We start from the raw sequence: 23,144 nt of genomic DNA, 5'->3' as shown, positions 1-23,144 counted from the left end.
TTTGGTTTTATTTTTTTTTATTTACATTTCAAAATTTCAAGTCCTTGATCTTGTAGTCTCGACCATAAAAAATTCAAAGTTTTGAAACTTCAAAATTTAGAAGCAGACCCCTTCTCTTATAGGTTCATAGGTAAGTATTAGATTAGCTGAACTTGCAAGTCATTTTAAGCCTAGCCAGTTTCTCTTGTTATAATCAAATTTAAACTATCCATTTGGTTAGAGACTGGCCTTACCCATTGCATAGTTGATAATTATTTATTACCCCTAATGAAAATAACTGGGTTCATACCAAATATAATTTGAGGTGATCCATCCACTGGATAAAGCATTTAGGAGCTGCCTCTGTTCATTATTAGTTCAGGGGTTGCCCTGGGGTAAATACTATGCTTTCCATCAATAGATCCCAGTTGCACTTGATTATGGACAGGGGTGAACTTTGTTTTATGTTGCTGTGGAGTCTGCTCCAGAGCAGCAGTTTCACATGTGAGATATACCTGTCCATACAAACCATTCTGTTGATTTTGCAGAACAGGTTTTTATCCCCAGACTGAATATTTTTGATGCAATGTGACTTGCTAAGGTACTGTAAATTCATAAGTACTGGGTTGGAGGATGCCTTGTATGCCAGACACAGGTCACCTATTAGCAGTCTGTAGGATAATGAATATAGTGCCAGGGCTTTGAGTCAGTCCATGTAGGTTGTGTTATTTAGACCATGGATCCTTTTAGTAAGGTGTCATCCTTAAGCAATGTTTTTGAGATAACTTCACCCAGTGTGCAACTCTAGATAACTTCATTACTTTTCCAGGACAGCTGTAGGCATAAATGATAACATAATATCTTTCATCTCCATTGAAAGTCACAAGTTTTTCAAGAGTGCTCGACACCAATTACCACATCAAAAAATCAGACAGCTCCATTTACATAGAGAGATAAATGATAAATTTATGACTACAATACAAGTGAGTTGAGCTTGATTAGCAGTTGGGCACCTGCTAGAAATATCAGGGGAGAGTGGGTAAAGGAATGATAATGCTTAGTCTTCTCGCCTCTTCCAGGGAGGGGTGATGTGAATGTGTCTATGTGCTCTGCCTGTGGTTAAGTCCCAGTGGAGATTGGAGGTCATATAGAGATGCAACTTACAAACAGGCAGGACCTCCATTACATCACATCCAGAGATCTGTGCCCACTGCATAGCAATCTCTTGGGAACATTTGGACAATTCTAGATGACAAATATGAAAATATTAAGAAACAGTTTAGGATTTGTAGGAAAAACAACATTTTTCCTAGGTGTGTAGATGGCTTTCACTCCAAGTTATCTTGTCCTATTCTCCTGTAAAGAATGGGTAAAAAGGTTCTCACCCAGAGTGAATGTCTATGAATCCATGAAGCAGTTGGGAGGATTGATGCTTACTCAGGGTAAAAGACCAAAAAAAAAAGCATCTAAAAAATCTACTGACCAAAAAGGAAAGCATCTAAAAAATTTCCAACATTCTTTAACTAGAATTCATCTCCTAAAATCTCAACATAAACAAAATAAAGACAGACTCTGATGAGAAATAGTTCTTTGAAATTCATGCCAGTTAATCCAAAGCTTGACAGCCTGAATGACCCTAAATGGAAGAGCAAAATCTCTCATATTTTTCAAGTATGGGCTGCATACTCCTGTCAAATATAATTAACTCTGAGGGTACCAATACCTGAGGTTAAGTTATTTTCCATATAATTGGGAGCTCATTCTGTCTGCTATGCACACATTTTAAGTACGTGGCTCTAATCTGCGCCACAGTCCTATTCCAAAGGGTACAACATTATCAAATTTCACCTTGTATCTGTTAGGACATTTCCTTAATCATTTGGTCACAATTATTTATTAAGTGCATAAAAATGTCATGGTCTGAGCTGCCGAGTCTTGTGTGCTCTCTGCTAATGAAAACAGTTTATGTCTTCAGTTGTACTTTTGTACAAGAGCACACTAAGCAAGGTACTTTGCAATGAGAAAGAAGTGTTATACAATATCTATTTAATCAACTTACATCATGGGTAAGTATTGCTTGGAAAAACTTAAAGTTCACAGACACCTTATCTTGAATCAGTTTTATTCAATTGATCTTTGCCTAATAGATTTGGCATTTATCTTCATGGTACACAGCGGTTAGGCCAGAGCTTGTATTCCCAGAGGTGACGTTTCAATGTTTTCTTTTTTTATTAAACATTAATAAGCATCAGAGTTTTTGTTCAGAATCCTATACCTTTATTGTCATATCTATTTCAGTTCCCTTATGCTATAAAATACAAACTAAGGCAAAGTCAATAATTTCATAATTTTAATGAGATGACTTTATGAACCAGGTCAGACATAAGTGACTGAACAGAAGCAAAGGTATCACAATAAATTTAATATAGATATAGTGTCCTTTTTTCTCATAAAATTATAATTTCATTGCCATTTAATGATTTAATATTGTATAAGGTTTTTGCAAAGCTTCTTTTTTTTTGAGTTGGACAGGCAATTGCTTAATTAGGAGGCAGTTGCATGTGCAACTAGAGAGATGCCACCAATCAGTAAACTCAACTTGCGGGCATACTTATATACATACATACACACATATAACTATTTCAAGCATGGGCTTTAATGCCCATCAAGCCTATCAATATACCAAAACAGTTGTTCCCATAATAAGTGTCCAGGTTGTTCTAAACCATATATAAAGTAGTACTTGTTTAATGTAATTTGGTAGTCTAGTCCATGTACAAACTGATCTCTCAAGAGAACTATTTATTTATTTATTTACCAGGAAATTCCGACTGGACGCAGGTCCTTTTTCAGCGGATGCCCGGAGAGAAAAGCTCCACATCATGTACATGATAAATAGAGATACAAAGTTGCAGCAATAGTAAACAACATTACAGGTTGGTGGCTTTAATACAATAACAAGATATTAATTATCAATAATATATACAGTAAATGTTGCAAGTTAAGATAGTTTCTTGTTTATAATATTAGTAACAAAGTTGCCAGACAAGATTTTAAAGTATGTAAAGACAACTAGCTAGTTCTGACTGTGGTTAGTAGTGGTGGTAGTATAGTTGGGTTAAGAGTCTAGGTGGGGGGGTTAAGTGTGGGGGTGTTAGTCTGGATTAGAACAAGGGCAAAGCCATTGCAAATTTAAGTGGAATTTGAGCACAGTCTTAAAAAGGCTGCTGGAAGGTAGAGTATTTATAGAGGGTGGAAGATTGTTCCAAAGTTTAGATATGGTACATGAAAATATGGCTTCTCCTGCTGAGTTTTTGGGTTTGATAACAGTGAGTTGATTTTTGTTGCTTGATCTTAGGGGCCTAGTAGAGTGATGGGGTTGGAGAGGGTTTGAATAGAAGGGATGTAATGGGGGTGGTTAATAAGTTTATGAGCAAGGGTGAGCTGATTAAAGTGAAGGAGTTGTGGGAGTTCTAGCCAGTTTAGTTCTTTAAGGGAGATACAATGATAGCTGTGGTAGGAGGTTCCAGTGGAAAATTTAGCTATTGTGTTGTAACAAGCATCCAGCTTGTGTAGGTCTGTCTGTTTAAGGTTGGTAAGTATGGGGGATGCATAGAGTAGGGTGGAGATTAGCTGGGAATTGGCTATAGATATTCTAGCTGCCTTGGTTAGGAATTGGCAGCTTTGATATAATGCACCATGTTAACTAGTACATGTCTCATTCCTATAGTATCTTCTACCCGGATGGTCAAATGAATCTCTACTATTTTTGATAACCCCAAACATTCCTAGAGGTATTTTTCTCTAAGTGCACTAGATACATAAATAAAGAATCCTAATAAATACCTGTATAAGACACTGTACAAGTTCAGATATTTGTCTTTCATAATAACTTTTACATCTATGGATGCCCTTGGTATATTTCTGCTGAGCTCTTTCCAGTTTACTCATGCTTGTTTTCTTTTAAGGTTTCCATATTTTTATCCCATACTCAATTTTGTGTCTAATGTAACTAACAAACAGTGATTTCATCATTTCTGGCTTCGTAGACTTTATTAATTGTTTTATACAACCCTTAGTTCTATAACTATCATTAACTAACTGGTTGATAAATAAAAAGTCAAAGATGGATCTACCCATATTCCCAGGTTCTTAAATGAATCTACAGGTTCAACTACTGTGAGCTTTTAATTTATATCTCCCAAATATCATATGCCTAGTTTTTGATGTATTAATCAGCATATTATTTTCCTCTGTCCAAATGGTCAATTTAGTCAAGTTCTTCTGCAGACATGCCCTGTCTGTAACACCTATAATCATTTTATTCAGTTTCACGTCATCTGCATACAGACTGCACAACATCTCAGATGAAAAGTGTAGACCTGAAAGATTCAATATAAACAAGTATGGGGCTAAGACAGAGCTCTGTGGGACACCCTGTCTGTAACCAATAATTTCACCTGTCCAGTTGCTGTATCAGCTCAAAGCCAATAAAATCTAAAGGTATTACTGCTCAATGCTAGGAGGTTAAACAAAAAACGCCACTCCCTAGGAGCTCTCTTTACCCTAGATAATGCTGATGTCTGTGTGGTCACTGAGACGTGGTTTAAAACCACAGAGAGCACACCAACAGTGCAAGGTTATAATGCCTTCCACACATTTAGACCAGCTACTTCACAGGCAGGGACTAAAGGTGGAGCTGTCCCTGTTTACATCAAAAATAAATATACTTCAAGGCTGGTCAAACAAGACAATGCACTTGAACTGCTCCATGTTCAAATCACCATAGGCAAAATCCAGTAGCACTTCCTTGCAAGTTATAGGTCCCCCTCTATGACCTAGGAAACCCATACCATATATTTAAACGTATTAGAAATACTAAACATCCAACTCAATACTATATTCATGGGTGACTTTAATTACACACCTATTAACTGGGACATCAAACATGCACAGAGATTCCTGGATTTTGTAAACACAAACTCCATGGACCAGACAGTCAATACATCAACCAGGGGTGCAACCATACTCAATCTGGTCCTCACTAATATGGGAGAATGCTGCACGTGCGCTACTGTAATTCCTTTCCTAGTAAGGTCAGACCACAAAATGGTCTCCTTTGAAGTAAAACAAAAACCTGGACCCCCAGCTAAACATGGAATATTCAGGAACTATTCTAAGGCTAACCTCTTCCTATTAAGTGAGAACCTGGCAAAATTTCAAGCCCCCATGAACTCTGAGAACACCTATGCAGAACTGTTCACAGAAACCATTTACAAGCATGTTAATAGCTGCATAGAGGCAACTGTACCCACCAGGAAGAAGTACAGAACGAACTCAAAAAAAAATCCACCCTGGTGGATTCAAAAAATCAATAGGCTCTATAACAAGAGGAAGTAAATCATGGCAAAAATTAGGAGGTGCAGCACCCAGCAGGATAAAAGCACTCTCATCAAACTAAACAAACAACTCAGAGGACAAATAAAGTCTACCAAAGCCAAATTTGAGGTAACGTTTGCCTCCCAGGCCAAGGACAACCACAAAGCATTCATTAGCTATGTCTGCAACCTCAAAGGCAATACACAATTGTGTGCGGAGCCAGATGATATAGCAAACCTCCTGACTGATAAATTAATCTCCAACTTTACCCTTCTCTCCCCCTCAACCTTCCCACAGGAAATAACATCAAATATAATTCCCCCTACTATCACTAGGGGAAAAGGTCCTTAATGCTGTATCTAAAACCAAGGACACTGCATCAATGGGCCCAGACAATATCTCAGGATGCTTTCTAAATGACATGAAACATGATCTGTCAGGGCCTCTGGAATTACTATTAAACTGTAGCCTCCAAACAGGCTTCATGCCTCATGAATGGAGAAAGGCAACAGTCATCCCTCTGAACAAAGCTGGGCCATCTACAGACCCTGGAAACTACAGGCCCATAAGTCTCACCAGTCTTATATGTAAAGTCAAGGAAAGAATTATCATGGAGATGATCAACAGAGATACACTAAACCTCCAAACACTGGATCCAACCCAGTTTGGTTTTGTCAAGGGCAGATCATGCCTTCTCAACCTGGTGGACTTCTTTGAGAAGGTCACCAAAGCAATGGATGAAGGTAAAATCATTCACACTGCATAATTTGACCTGGCCAAGGCATTTGGCATAATACTCCACTACGGCATTGCTGACAAACCCATATGTCACCCAGTGGATAGCCAACTAGCTCACAGATAGGACCCAGGAAGTTAGAATTGGGGAGTCTACCTCTACAAAGAGGCCAGTCACAAGTAGAGACCATCAAGGATCAGTTCTTGGACTGCTCCTTTTTGGCATTTACTTCTCAGTTGTCAAGGCCAATGTCAGTGGTCTCTGGATGACTAAATTTACAGATGATTGCAAATTAGGAGCTGTCATTAAATCTCACACTGACACAAATGTTCTCCAGGAAGGGATCACACAGACTATCAACTGGCCTCAGAGCTATGGACTAAAACTAAATGTCAAGAAATGCATAATAGTATCATTTTGGAAGTCATCCATCCCTGATAACTATCATATTAACCGCACACCCCTTAGAGTTGACCCAGTACACATAGATAGTAATCTAGCCTTTGACCATCAGTTGTCTACAGTGGTGATGAAATCTTTCTGTTTCACAACTTATAAACAAAGGTATGGCATCTAAGTCCAAGGAAGTCATTGTTCCATTGTATTTGTCATTCATCAGACATATTGAATGCAATGCCTCCCTTGGAATGTACCTAACCAGGAATATCCTACAATTGGAAAGTCCACAGAGGTTCCTCACTAAAGGAATACAGTGTGTAAGTAAAATGTACTATGCAGACCACCTCAAGGCTCTATCCTTGTATTCTGTCTCCTACAGGTTTTTGAGGGGAACTCTATGCCTAACATACAAGGCATTGTCAGACCCCACTCTGATGGACCACCTGCATATCCACAAAACAAACGGCACCAGAATTACCCATTATTAAGACTTAAACCTTGCCTGTGATATAGATAGTACCTGCTGAAGAGTTAGGTATGTGTCCCAGATACTACCCCATCTATGAAACAGGCTCTCCATCCATGTGAAATGGAGTACCTCCCTAACCCATTTCAGGTGCAACTTGGACAATTGGATGAGAAACCAGAAATGCATCCCTGGTTTGGCACCTGTGTCTCTAATGGACACAAGTAACCTGTAAATGGTTCATCTCTCAGGACCATGTGTCAGAAAAATATGTATTAATGTGTGTATTAGTAATATGCTTAGTGCATTTAGAGCTTGAAAAGAGTTAACACATTTATTCTATTTCATACTGCATAAATCTGTACAAACTGCAGATGCTTTCTGACCTTGTATTGTTAGCTAAAATCTTTGCTTGTGCCTTGGAAATTTACTGAGAGGCAGATGATTTCTGCTTGCATTGGGAAAATAATGAATAGAACAATACTACTTGTATGAAACTTAGACAAGAAGTTCCGCTTGTGCTATGAGAAAATACACAGCTGTAGAAGCTACAGATAATTAGGAAAAAGCCTGTTTGAAAATATGAACTGCAATCAGCATTTGCTTGTATCTGAGTTAGAAAAGTACCTTGAAATGTAACACATGTATTAGAATTGTACAATAGAGGCCTGTAAATGGATTAGTGCCCACCAAGGCCAGGTTGTTTTTCTCAAAAAGTTTCTCACAAATCTAGTCATGTCAGCAGAAAATCTGAGTAACATCTGCTGTAGAACAATACTGAAAGTTGTGTTTGATTACGTCAGCCATAGAAGACCATGTCTTGTAAAACAGTATACGAATAGCATGTTTCCTGTTAGTAGTTAGACAAATCCTTGTATTTGCATGTTTTTGTCTCCTTGCAGCAAGTTATTAAATGTGCCTTAACTGAACCTTACGTGTATTGGTCTTTGAAGTTTTTTCCTTTGACACCATGCTTACACTTATCAAGGGTATCAGAACTTACCAGAGATTTGGGATACATGGCTAGGCTTAAAAAGACCCTTGTGGTCATTAGCCTAGTAAACCCCTATGAACCTATGAACCTATGCAAGATACTTATCATGTCTTATTCATAATTCATGTAGTTATCCAGCTTATCAAAGTAAGTCAATATCTAGTTGTTCAAAGTACGTCAATATCTAGTTGTTCTATTTTATTGATCAGCATTTTGTGCATGACCCTGTTAAATACAGACATTAAATATACATAAATTAAATCACAGCAGAAAGTTTCATTCATAACTGCTATTATGTGTTTAAGGAACATCATGTTGCTGGTGGTAATTGAATTATTTTCAACATATGCATGCTGATATATGGTTTCAAATCCCAGCCTTTCCACTTCTTTTTTTTTTTATCAAATATTTTTATTAAAGTAAGAAAATGATAATTTTACCAATAATGGGAAGATCATGGCTACAATTTTCAAGCATACAAGAACAATGAAAAAGACACTACAACTATATAGACTTTTTACAGATGCTCAGAAATGATAAAAGTATAAAACAATAGCAAAAAGTTTGCATAATAAACATCAGATAATTCAATGAGAATTAGAATCTTTACGAAAAGATTCAATGAGAAAAGAAACCTTTACTTCTGACAATAACATGCAATATAAACTTCTCCATTATTTTTCCGCAGCATGAAAGTACACTTTAGGGTCAGTATGACTCTGGATTTGTTCTACTACCCTTTCCTTTAAAGACAAAATTAGTGTATGCCTCCACACTTGAGGAATCCCCCCATATTTATATGACCTTGTAAATGATAGATGTAATGGTTCTTTTAGTTCTTGATCAAGTGTTCTCAGGTGATTATTACTAATTTCATCTCCTGATTGTGCTTTCTTTGGATCTAGTTTGCATAGTTCTTTTTTAATATAATCTAATTTTATATCAGTATCTGAGGATAACTGGATGTCACTAGGACAACTTATCTCCCTCCTTTGTGGAACCAAACTGTTTTGCAAAAGATTTTATAAATATATCTATAATTTGCTGTGTCTGATAATACATTTTAGAATGTATACACAATTTATCAGTTTGCAAGTCTTACTCCTTTCACATTTTATGAGTCTATAAAAAGGTTTCTTATTATGCTGAATATCTTTATATACATTTCCTTCAAAATTTTCTTGATCTTGTCTCACAGTATGCTTAATTTTTTTGCCTAACTTGTTTATTTCAGTTTTCAAAGTTGCAATACTATTTTCTATTTCTTATATTTTTTGTCTTTCATCTTAATTAAGTATCTTGCTCTAATGAAAATATATTCTCTTTACATTATGTCCTAGATCCTGATATTAAACACTTTTTTAATTTTTTGCATTCAAACAATTTGAGTTTCAAAATGTTTACATTCCTTCTGGATTTTTTCCACTGAATGCATCACTCTGATTTGTCTTACAGAGTGACTGCTTTGCTTTCATGCAATCTGTTATTAATGTTCTGTGCACTGCTTTAGATTTCAGTTGAAAAAATTATCTAGCAACAAATTAACCTTAATAACTCGATGATCACTACACAATAAATGTAATAAAACTTACCTCGAAGTAACAATAATTTCTTCAGGAATGCAAACTATGTCTAGTATGTTCCATTGCCTAGTTTTTTTTTTTTGTTTTTTTTTTGTTTTTTTTTTTGCAATTTGAATTAATTGTTGTTTCTGAACATACATTGTGAATAATTTATTTACAAATGTTGTTGAACTGATATTATTGCAGGCTGTTTCTGGCAAATTGAAGTCCCCAGCCACTATCATTCTTCCATCTTGTGTTTCATACAAGAAATGTATCAATGCCTCTATGACATCAGCATTTGACTACAACCAACTACTTTTATATGTTCCATGGTTGTCTTTATTGTCACAATTACACAATCTATAGTACTGGTGTTATCACTGAACATGTAATAATCACAGGTCTCATAACTACCTTTAATCCCTGTCACAACACCTGCACATAAGTTTTTGTTAGAATGTTTGTTACATTAAAAACATTTATACCCTGGTAGAACTGGTTTCCAGTCATTATTCTTTAACCATGTTTCACAAACAGAAACAACATCAATCTTGTGGGAACATAGCAAAGTTTCCAAAAAAAAAAAAATTTACTAATGCCCTTGGGATTAACAACCATCAGAGATGCATTTAATCATGTCTTGTGTTTGTCAAATATGCAAAATATCGGCTCCAAATTTTTTTCTTTCCTGATCTTAAGAAGTGCATGGCTTTGGGCACTCTACACATTTCAATTTTTTAAAACAGTTCCAATAAATCCAATAGTCCAACCATCACACGTAAAACCTTTATTCACACAGACTGCAAAGCTTTCGAGTCAGATAACTCTCTTTCAATACAAAACAATGAACAACAATTAACACAATATTTAAATAGATTTACAAGTAACAAGCCAGCCTATCAGAAAACAACAACAAGCACACCTAAAGTAGTTAATCCTATAAGTAACAGAAGTACTGAAATCAATAATAGGTATACATATATGCCCATATATACATGATTTTATATATATATATATATATATATATATATATATATATATATATATATATATATATACACACACACACACATACACATGCATACATCCACAAAGCAAATACAAAATACCAAGATAAAAATATAAACAAATATAGTCACAGAGACAGAAAATATATTCAAATATAGTCCAAAAAAATCTGAAACATATATTAGACAAAAGTCTGTTTAATTTTCAAGATGGGATTAACAGTATACATTTTATTTAAACCAGAAGGGTTATCTGCCCTAAAATAGTTTATCAATCTATATTCTATGGCTTCAGTTTTTGTGATGATACCCCCCCTATAATTAACATATACTTTTTGTAAAAGTTTGTATAGGGCATTCATGTCAATACCTCCACGAATATCAGAAAGATGAGATGCCATCCTTTCCTTAAACTTTGGTAGGTCTTGCCTATATAAGAACATGTACATTTCATACAAAAAGCAAGGTAGACCACATTATCAGTGTTAACAGCTAGCTCAAAAGCTTTGCAGCGTTTGTATGAATAAAGTCTTTAGGTGTGATGGTCAAACTATTGGTTTTATTGGAATCATTTTATTTGTATCTCTTAGTCCATTAAGCCTGTTCAGTTTTTTTATTCTGTTATTCCATTTTTTTAAAAAAGGACATTTTTTTTCATGTAGGTACTTACCACAAAAATATTTTTATTCACAATGGCATGATTCTCCTTTCTATATGTGGTTTGTGAAAAATAGATCCTAACACCTGTACAAGCTATGCTATCTAAGAGGGCTGTAAGTTCCCTACTAACAGTCAAAGAGTCCTTGTGGATGAAATCATTTGTCTTGACATAAATAAAAACAAATTCATACTTCCTTACATTAATGCATTCCAAGGCTAGCCTCACATCTTCTATTTTTGATCCTGGCAAGCATAGCACAATTTGATGCTCAATATCTTCTCTGCAAATGTAATCATCAGTTCCTCTAATAATTGAATTTCCAGTTACAATAATATCTTTTCTGACCAGATCTGAAGAGTCATCAACTTTTAATTCAGTAATATATGTTCTATCAGTTCTTACAAAGGAATGATTTTCATCAACATTAATATTATTAATCAAACTATTTTCATTACTTATTACATTTGCAAGCATGTATAGTATAGTATAAAAATATAGAGAAGGTCAGAAGGAGTTGCATTATGTCTTTGTGGACTTGGAGAAAGCATATGATAGGGTGCCTAGAGAGGAGTTGTGGTATTGTATGAGGAAGTCAGGAGTGGCAGAGAAGTATGTAAGAGTGGTACAGGATATGTACGAGGGTAGTGTGACAGTGGTGAAGTCTGAAGTGGGAGTGACAGATCCGTTTAAGGTGGAGGTGGGATTACATCAAGGATCAGCTCTGAGCCCTTTCTTATTTGCAATGGTGATGGACAGGATGACAGATGAGATCAGACAGGAGGCCCGATGGACAATGATGTTTGCAGATGACATTGTGATCTGCAGTGAGAGTAGGGAGCAGGTTGAGGAGACCCTGGAAAGATGGAGATATGCTCTAGAGAAGAGAGGAATGAAGGTCAGTGGGACTAAGACAGAATATGTGTGTATGAATGAGAGGGAGGATAGAGGAATGGTGAGGATGCAGGGAGTAGAGTTGGCAAAGGTGGATGAGTTTATATACTTGGGATCAATAGTTCAGAGTAATGGTGAGTGTGGAAGAGAGGTAAAGAAGAGAGTACAGGCAGGGTGGAGTGGGTGGATAAGAGTGTCAGGAGTGATTTTTGACAGACGAGTACCAGTAAGAGTGAAAGTGAAGGTCAACAAGAGGGTAGTGAGACCAGCTATGTTGTATGGGTTGGAGACAGTGGCATTGACAAAAAGGCAGGAATTAGAGCTGGACATGACATAGTTAAAGATGTTAAGATTTGTACTGGTTGTGACAAGGATGGACAGGATTAGGAATCAGTATATTAGAGGGTCAGCTCAGATTGGATGGTTTGGAGACAAAGTCAGAGAGGCGAGATTTCATTGGTTTGGACATGTGCTGAGGAGGGATGCTGGGTATATTGGGAAAAGGATGCTAAGGGTGAAGCTACCAGGTAACAGGACAAGAGGAAGGCCTAAGATAAGGTTTATGGATATGGCGAGAGAGGACATGCAGGTGGTTAGTGTGACAGAGCAATATGCAGAGGACAGGAAGAAATGGAAACAGATGATCGGCTGTGGTGACCCCTAACAGGAACAGCCAAAAGAGAAGAAGATTACATTTGAAAGCATATAATTCTCATCCAGTTGGCTTTGTACATCTGCAGCTTGAGCCATGCTGTCAACGTCTATATTTCTCCTCTTTTTTCTTACAGCAACGTTTTTCAATCATTCCATGTTGAATTTTGATTTCTTACTTTTTACTTGCCCCTTGCCTCTTTTTCCTCTCCCTTCTTTTTTGGCTAAATGATGCCTTTTTCTGTAGGCTGAAGGTTTTCTGATAGAAAATGTTATCATTCTCTGTAACCTGTATGTTACATAAAGTACAGTTGTGTACACTTACCATAAATGTAGATGTTCGAGTGTATTTACTGTTGCAGTCATTACATTTGGGTAATCTGCTGGCTGGTTGCCCTCAGTCGGCCTGAATTCTAAAGTCTTGGTTCCTGCATCAGTTGCTGTCTCCTCTTCCATGATGTCAGGTCGTCAGGGTTATAAAACATGCAGCCGACACCATTTTCTTTAGTTTTTCTTGCCCCAGATGTCAGGTGTCCCCAAAAAGGTAGCAAAAATATGTAAAAAAAAAAAAAAAAAAAAAAAAAATATATATATATATATATATATATATATATATATATATATATATATATATATATATATGCATGCATCAATATAAACTTTACCTTCATCTACAAGAAAATATACCACATAGGTTGTAGAAGACAGAGAAGGAAAGATAAACTCCAGAATGACTGGGGGATGGCGGGTGGGTAACCTGGACTGCAACAGTGAATACACTTGAACATCTACTTTTATGGTAAGTGTACACAACTGTACTATGTTCTCCGTGTTTCACTGTTGCGGTCATTACCTTTGGGTAGAATCCCAAAGCTATGGTTGGGAGGCTGGAGCTAAACAGCATTAGGTGCGGCTATAAGGCCCTGCAGAACTGCAGTGGCAAAGCCTGCCCTGGACTTAGAGTAGAGAGGCAAATGATAATGCTGTGTAAAGGTGTGAACAGAACTCCAAGTAGCAGCCTCTAGAATGCCTTTGGTTGGTACTCTTCTGAGAAAGGCTGCTGAAGTAGCTGCAGCTCTGGTGGAATGAGACCTAATGCCCTTGAGTACAGGTTTACCATGGTGTAAGTAGCAGAAACGGATGCAGTGGCTTATCCACTTTGAAATTGTCTGCTTTGAAATAGCCTTTCCTTCTGATCCTGCAGCATATGTCACTAGTAATTGCTCAGTTTTTCTTAGAGCATTAGTCTTGCTCAAGTAGAATCTAAGCTGTCTGTGTACGTCCAAGAAATGCAGAATTCTTTCTCCCTTGTTCTGCAGATTTGGATAAAAGGTTGGCAGATGAATTGTTTGGTTAAGAGCCACACTGGAAACCACCTTAGGCATAAATGTAGGATTTATCCTCAGAGACACCCCGTCTGTGTAAAATATGATAAAAGGCTCTACAGCTATGAGGGCCTGTAGCTCTGAAACTCTTCTTGCTGAAGTAATTGCTAGCAGCAGAGCTGTTTTCCATGATAAGAACTTTATATCAGCAGTAGCAGCTGGTTCAAATGGAGGCAGGGTGAGCTTTTCCAATACATAATTTAGGTCCCATGCAGGTAATGGTGCTCTTCTTGGAGGCCTTACATTTTTGGCTCCTCTAAAATACTGCTTTAGTAAAGGATGAGAAAAGATTGGTGGCTGTGTACTGTAATGAGCCGAAATGGCAGAGGCTTGGATTTTAATTGAAGATAAAGATAGGCCTTTGTCAAGCATCTCAGTTAAGTATTGTAATATCTGAGGAATATTTGGTTCTGCTGTATCAGTTCCTTGTGCTTGATTCCAAGCACAGAATCACTTCCATTTATCAGCATAAGATTTTCTAGTACTAGGCCTTCTGGCTTCCAAAATGACATCCATCACAGCTTTACTGAGAGGAGTTGTTTGTATAACTACATGATCAGCCATGCTGCCAGGTTCAGTGTCTGGAGTTGATTGTGCAGGATCTGATTGTTTTGCTGGGACAGTGGTTGTGGTCTTTGAGGTAAGGTCTAAGCTGGGTATTGAGACAAGTTCCTTAGGAATGGGTACCAGCATTGGCGGGGCCAGTCCGGGGCAATTAGTATCATCTTTGGTTTCTCTTGTCTGACTTTTAGGAGGACCTTGGGAAGAAGAGGCAGAGAAGAAAGGCGTAAACTGATAAGTTCATCCATCTGAAGGACAGGGCGTCCACTTTCCATGCTTGTCTGTGATAAGTCCTTGTGCAGAATCTTTTCAATTGATATTTTTGAGGAGGGGCAAATAGATCTATGTCTGGGCTCCTCCATTTCTCTGTTATCATGCTGAAGACTTGTGGATTTAGTTTCCACTTGTGAGGATCCATAATGTGTCTGCTTAAATCGTCTGCCAGAGTATTTTGCTTTCCTGGCAGGAATTGAGCTTGGAAATGTATTTTGTAGGTCAAAGCTGTGTCCCACAGTGCCATGGAAAAGGGGGTATGAGTGTGTTCCCCCTTGCTTGTTTATATACCACATGACCGTGGTGTTGTCCGTCTTTATCAGTAGTTGTCCTGGATGAAGTAAGTCCTTGAAGGCTGTTAGGGCAGTTTGAACAGCTTGCATCTCTTTCTGGTTGATATGTAGGTGCATTTGTTTTGTGATCCATATGCCCTGAATGCATCTTCCTGCCATGTGGGCCCCCCAGGCATAATCTGATGCATCTGTTGTTAAGGTTTGGCTGGCAGGGGTTAGAGTGAAGGCCCATCCCATGTTTTGGTGACATGCCTTTGCCCACCATAGAAACTCCTGTTGTAGGCAGGGCATGAGAGGAATCATTGTTTCCAGACTGTGAGAATGTTAACTCCATAAACTTTTTAGGTACCATTGATGTTTCCTCATATGCAGTCTCGCATATGGAATCAGTAGGATGCAGGATGCCATGAAACCCAAAGCCTGCAGAATTTGTCTTGCAGATAACTGGGTTTCTGTTGCCATCAGTTTGAAGTAAGTTGTCAGTTGCCTTTGCTTGTCTGGCATGAGGTAAGCCATCTGGGCAGTTGTATTCAAGCTTGCACCCAGGAATGTTATCTTTTGTGAGGGTACCAGTTGTGATTTATTTTAGTTTATTGTGTACCCTAGGCATGTTAGAAGCCTTTTCACAAATGCCAGGTGTTGAAGAAGAATGTCCTTGCTCTCTGCTTGAATGAGACAGTAGTCCAAATATGGGTATATTTGTATACTTTTTTGTCTGCAAAATGCAATTACTGGTGCCAGGCACTTTGTGAAGACCCTGGGTGCAGTAGATAAGCCAAAGGGCAGTGCAGAGAACTGGTAATGCATTAAGCCAGCCTTGAATCTGAGGTATCTTCGGCACGATTGTCTTATTGGGACATGCAGGTATGCCTCTTTTAGGGCTAATGTCACCAGCCAAGCATTCTTGCCCAGCATGGGCAGAAGCTGCTGTAAAGTCAGCATTTTGAATTTTGGAATGTCCGGGTATGTGTTCAAAATTGATAAATCCAGTATTGGTCGCCAGGCCTTGTCCTTTCTGGGTACCAAGAACAGTATTGAGTAAAAACCTTGTCCTTTTTCCTGTTCTGGTACTGGCTAAATGGCCCCCATATCCATGAGGGACGTAACCTGTTTCTGTGCCTCTGCCCATTGATTTTTGGGCAAATCTGGCCAACCATTTGCCATTGGCAGAGTGTGGAAATGGAATCTGTATCCCTGTGATACTATTTTTAGTACCCACTTGTCCTGGGTTATTAACTGCCAATTTTGAGCAAAAAGTGATAATTTTCCCCCTAAGGGTGCTGCCAAAAGATAAGTGTTTGGTGTAGGCAGAGAGAAGTCATTGGGACTGTTTTCTGTAGGTTTGCACTTTATCTCCTCCAGATTTGGAGGTGGAAGCGCCCCATTGCTTTGACCTGTATGAATCTTGCCCCTGGTATCTGGAACCCTTAGGGTGTCTGGATTTGCCCCTTTGAGCTCTGTCTGACACAGGAAAGGACCAATTCTTTGTAGGCCAGTGTCTACTGAATCTTGGTGGCTGTACTTGTAAGAAGTCTTTAACAGTTTGCATAAACTTAGCTTTGTCTTCCATTTTCTTTAAAACCTCTTCCACCTTAATACCAAACAGAGTATCATGCTGTAAAGGTGCATCTAGCAATTTAGCTTTAACATGATCTGGCAAATTTTGTTCCTTTAGCCAGGCATACCTCCTAATCACAGATCCAGTAACTACAGCCCTGCAGGAGGCCACTAAGGAGTCAAAACCACATTGCAAAGTATGCTTTCCAACCTGCTCAGCTGCATGCAATAATTCCTGCAATTCTTTATTTTCTGCACATTCAGAAATCAACATCATTTTCTGTTTCAGCAATCCCATAACATGTTGTTGATATTTAAGCATATGAAATTGACAGTTTAAGGCTCTGATTGCCAAGGTTGCAGATGTATAAACCTTTTTTCCCCATCTGTCCAGTGCCCTTGAATCTCTGTCAGAGGAGGTAGGATTTTTTCCTGTTGAGGCCTTAATTCCCTTTGGACCCTGTGAAATAGTTTCAGGATCAGCAGCAGGGTTTCTAAATAAATATTTATGTGAGTCAGGGACCCTGTAATATCTGTCAGCTTACTGGTAGCCAGGGATCAAGCTTGACTCCGAAAACACATCATCCACAATGTCTAAAACTGGGGGAATGGCTAAAGGCCTGTGCTGAGGGAGAAGAAGAAAATCCCTGAGCCTCTTTTTTGATTCTGAGAAATCTTGACTCTCCCAGGGAAAATGCTCCCTCAAAGTATGCAAGGTTTCCTCAAATGAATAATCCTCAGGAGGAGAAGCAGATGGTATAGACTCCTCTGCATCAGAATACTCATAGGGAGGTATAGATAATTCCTGATCAGAAGAGGAATCAAAAGAAATAGAAATCTGATCTGAAGATTCATAATCAGTGTCTTGCCTAGGCCTCTTATCTGGAGGGGGATGGGTACCCCTGAGCAAGGTAATAAGGTCTTTAGCCATTTTGATCATCTGTTTTTAGAGGCCTGTGCATGTGGCTCATGCATCAGTTTTTTAGTTTTAGAAGTTGCTTTTGTCTTTGGTTTTGCAGCTGTCATCGGTTTGATATACAAATGTTGAGGTCTGAACACACCCTTAGAAGCCAGTGCCTGCTCAGCGGCTCCGGACCCACCCGAGGGAAATACATCTGTCGGTCCAATATCTTGAGTATCTTGCGGCATGCCGGACTCCACATGGGTGTCGGTAGAGGCCTGTGACTCAAAGGTAGCGGGTATCAGGGGCTGGGAAAGTGCCTCACTGAGTACCTGTGAACCGGCGACTGGCTTAGGAGAAGCTTTGTCATAGGTTTTGGATCTCGACTGTCATTCTCTTTCCTTTTCTTTGCGTTTTTTATGTACTCCGGTAGTCGGATTGCTATCCGACGACATTTCTGGGTAGTTGAATCTGTATCCAAAATACTTTGAGGCAAAAATATACATATGCTTAATAGTGCATTGGTTAAATCTAGCACAAAACTGACATCCAGGCATGTTGTGATCAGGGCCTAGGCAAGGAATACAGTATAAATGGAAATCCTTATGAGGTATTTGCTTTCCACAAGTAATACAATTATTAACTTTTTCTGACATCGGAATGAAGCAAGAAAAAAGTTTCCCCAACAGGGTACTTAGCTTTAGTGAAGACTTCAGTTCTGAAACTCAAACTTGAATATTTCAGTAGTCGGCCGACCGGCACTTGCGAAATGCTTCTGCTTCGGGCACCGCGTGGCAAGAAAAACTAAAGAAAATGGTGTCGGCTGCATGTTTTATACCCCTGATGACCTGACGTCATGGAAGAGGAGACAGCAAACAACGCAGGACGCAAGACTTTGGAATTCAGGCCGACTCAGGGCAGCCTGCCAGCAAATTACCCAAATGTAATGACTGCAACAGTGAAACATGAAGAACATCAAAGCAGAGTCCCTTTTATTATCTATCCACTTTGCTTTACAGACATTTATCAGTTTCTTTTTCTTCTTTGTTCTTTGCTGTGAACTTCCTCCTTCTTTTTTTTCTTTTATTTTCTTCTATATGATCTGAATCCTCAGACTGCGGAACACTTGTACCCAGAATTCCAAAGTTGTCAGGGGCATGATCTTGTTTCATAGGGGATGGGTGATCTTCACAGACAATAGACACATCCTTTCCTAAATGTGTTCTGTTTACTCATTGTCTAACATTATTTATCTCATCAGTCCAGTCATTAATATATGTAACAACATTTCTCCTAGCCAAACCAATTGCAAAAGTGCAATCATCATCAGTAAATCTCGATTGACAAATAATAATATTAAGCAAATTGTGAAGATTGGGGAAAGAAGGATGAAGGCTGCCAGCCTAGTCAAATAAAATTTGATACACAATTCTATCATTTGTATAAATAAATGTAAAATACAGGCTTGTGTTTTTAAATGAAAGAAAACACTGTAAAATGTAAACTTCAAGATTGTTGCAACATTGCCATCTGCTGTAAGGAAAACCAAGCCAAGCATTTCAAATGTTCTTTGAAGTTACAATTATCTAAAAAATGGTGCCGGAGTGACTGGCTGAACACATTCTTTCTATTGTCTAACATAAGGAATAATTGTTAGAGTACACATGTGAAATGTCTTTTATTGTTGTAGCTTCCTGAGCAGGTATTAGCTTGCTAAATAATGCAGTTTGTTTGCCTGGGAACTCCAGACTAAGTGTCAAGATGATGTAATGTGAATACTGAGAAAACCTAAGTGTCAAAATTATGTAATTTGGGAGGGCCTTAGCAGAGCTGTTTGTTAGTGTTTTAAAAACTATTGTTCAGTGAGAGACTAAAAGCATTTTGTCTTGGACCATCAACCCCAGCACTGCTTATTATGCTCTTTATGTGTGTAAGTAGGATTATAGCACTGTGTTTTCTCTTAAGATTAGCTAAAGTTCAGAAAGTTAGATTAAGTGTTTTTCTTTGACATCAGACCTGTCCTACTGTATTGTTTTAAGTTTCCGTGTGATCTCTGAGCTCTTAGATATATCTGTGGTGTAGTAGTATTGTCTTGTGTTTTAATTATTTATTACTAAATATTTTAAAAACCTTTATCTGTGGCTGTTTGTGTAGAGATAAGCTCTAGAGTACATTGCATATTTATAGAGCTCATTGTAATAGGCCGCTCTAAAATAAGCCTTAGACTGAATAGTCACATTACCAATTGGACAATAATATTGCACAGTAATAATTGGACACCCTTTCAAGGGCTTTTGGGTAGCTGATAATAATATTAGTTGGTGGTGGCAGAAATTACTTCTGTATAGTCTGGGTAAAGGGGCACAGCTGGAGAATCTGTGTCAGCCTTTGCCAAGAGTATCTGTGAAGTTGTATAAATACTTATCTCCAAGTGTGTGTGGTGTGTCAGCTACCTGGGCAGGGACACAAAACACTGGTTGGACAGAGCGGGGTACTGGAGGTTAGCTTGCCAGCTAGGCTGAGATCTGGACCCTATAGCTGTGCCAGTGTGAAGTCTTATTGGGGACCTGGAAAGCAAGGGAGCAACCAGCCCCAGACTGACTGTGATCTCTGTGTGTACTTAAGGGAAATTGTACTTTACTGTGTGTATTAGTTATCCTTTCTTCTTCTAGGACACGACCTCCCTGTTGCTAGTGGTGAGGATTGAGGCTCCTTGATTGCTGGGCCAGGGCACGGTCGTCACACAAACCATCCAACTTTTTACATGAGAAACAGAGATCACCAGTGTTATCAGCTGTTACCTTTAAATATACATAACATTTATTATACTGTACAAGATATTTGTGCTTTAGCAAATCATTAATGGTATACTTATTTAAGGAATCCATATTCAGCTGCAAATTAATAAAAATTACAAAAAAAAGAATAATTAAAATCAGTTAACTTAAATTAACTTCTATTAGAAAAGTCACACAAACAATATACAACTTAATATTAAGCACAATAAAGTTGTTCTGACTGTACAAGTCATGAAAGTCACACAAAAGCTGGAATTTCTTTACATTGTGCAAGAATGTGCGCAGTAGCTTCTGCTCACTCTCACTTGTAGTGCCACCTATTTTTAACAGTAAATATCAAAAAAATCACAAACCAAGGCAGGATTGTTTAGATAAGCTGTGGAATGTCCTCTAAGCAGTCTGTGTGAATTTATAGCTGACTGTGCCGCTTGGGATAGTTAAGAGTTTTTTTCTGTCTAAAACCTATCCCTATCTAAAAATTAGCAGTGAAAATAAAAGAAAAAACAACAATATATAAATCAAAGTAAATTCTCCTGTCTACAAGCAATCCCTTCCTTCCTACAAACAGTGAAAAACATTGTGCAAAAAAAAAATATATATAAATTTAAATAAAAACTTTGTTTACCAAGCTACTGCACAGTCAGTCACAAACCAATACATGATTGTTTAAATAAGCTCTGGATACTTAGGACTTCTAGGCTTTGGGTGCTTAGCTTGTTTAGATATGTCTACCTGCTCATCTGGCCATGTATTTATTTGTTTGTTTGTTTATTAATAGGTGCAGAGGTAAGTGCTAGGTTAGCTGACCATGCATGCCATTTTATGCCTAGCCAACTTCTCTTTTGAGGCTTGAATTAACTTATCCCATTTAGTCACAAAACAAAGAAGGTGCAGACCAAGGGATAAATACTCCATTGCTGAATGAATATAAGTAACTTGGATAATATAACAAGTAAGCAACGGTTACACCAGGCAGGAACCAGGCAGTAAAATGCGATTACTAAAGCAAAGAAACACAATCACTAATTCCTCCAGTAGGCAAAATACTCCAACAGGAAAGTGTAGGCACTGAGGCAGGAAAACACAGTCACTAAGTCCTCCAGTGATAAAAACAGTCTGTGATATTTATTGCAACAAAAGGTAAGTGCTTTCGCAGTTAAGCTTCATCAGACCAAATACAAAATGCTAAAATGCACTTCATTTAAACATATGATAATAAAACATCACCCAATCACAGAAGCACATTAATTAATGAAAAATAAGAGTAAAACAATTAAAGCTGAAAAGCAACATTTCCTACAAGTACTACAGAAACAAAAAAATACAGAAAATAAATATATAAAAAATACATAAATATATGCTCTAACTAATCTGCACTATTTGTACTCTCATATACAGAAGTAAAAGAACAAATAAAAGAATCAGTAATAACAATGAATGACAACAACTACTATTTACTTATTTCCTTTTTATACTAGTGATCACAGAGACATCGCTAGTTTGTTTGCATTGCACTGGCCCATCCTACAGGTAGATGAGGACATTGGTAAGATTGTTGGGGATAAACCCAGGTTTTGATTTAAGAATAGGAAGAATTTGAAGAGGCTACTTCGCCATGACAAAGGACCAAGCACCATGGCTTCTACCCATGGTTTCACTACACCATGTGGTGATTGTAATTTTTGTTCTTTTATGAATACTTTTGGTACTTTTCACCATCCAGACCTCTGTAGAGAATATATTTTTCATGCTTATGCGAATTGCATGACTTCCCATGTGGTTTATTTAGCAGAGTGCATTGCCTGTAACTCCTTCTATGTTGGTAAGACCAACTGGGTGTTGCGTGACAGGATGAGAGAGAGCACATCTACCACATTAAGAAGGGTTCTACACACAATGCACTCTATAAACATGTCTTGGAATTTGGAGAATCCCATACATTTAACTTTAGGGTCACTGAGGCTATCTTTCCCAGTGTTAGCGAAGGTAATATTACTACACATACAGAACATAGGGAGACCTATTGGATTATTATGCTCCGTGCAAATAGAGGGAGAGGCCTGAATGAGAGGGCTTCTATTAAGCCCTTATTAAAGAAGAGAAGACTCCAGAAGTAAATAGTTGTTGTTATTCATTGTTATTATTGATTGATTTTTTTATTTGTTCTTTTACTTCTGTATATGAGAGTACAAATAGTGCAGATTAGTTAGAGCATATATTTATATATTTTTTATATATTTATTTTCTGTATTTTTTTGTTTCTGTAGTACTTGTAGGAAATGTTGGTTTTCAACTTTAATTGTTTTACTCTTATTTTTAATTAATTAATGTGCTTCTGTGATTGGGTGATGTTTTATTATTATGTGTTTAAATGGAGTGCATTTTAGCATTTTGTATTTGGTCTGATGAAGCTTAACTGCGAAAGCGCTAACCTTTTGTTGCAATAAATATCACGGACTGTTTTTATCACTGGAGGACTTAGTGACTATGTTTTCCTGCCTCAATGCCTACACTTTCCTGTTGGAGTATTTTGCCTACTAGAGGAATTAGTCATTGTGTTTCTTTGCTTTAGTAATCGCATTTTACTGCCTGGTTCCTGCCTGGTTTAACCGTTGCTTACTCATTATATTATCTAAGTTATTTATCCA

Source organism: Protopterus annectens, chromosome 5.part1 (assembly GCF_019279795.1).
Source record: "Protopterus annectens isolate FY-2018-M chromosome 5.part1, PAN1.0, whole genome shotgun sequence".
Lineage (NCBI taxonomy): Eukaryota > Metazoa > Chordata > Ceratodontiformes > Protopteridae > Protopterus > Protopterus annectens.
Note: the sequence above shows the minus strand (reverse complement) of the source record.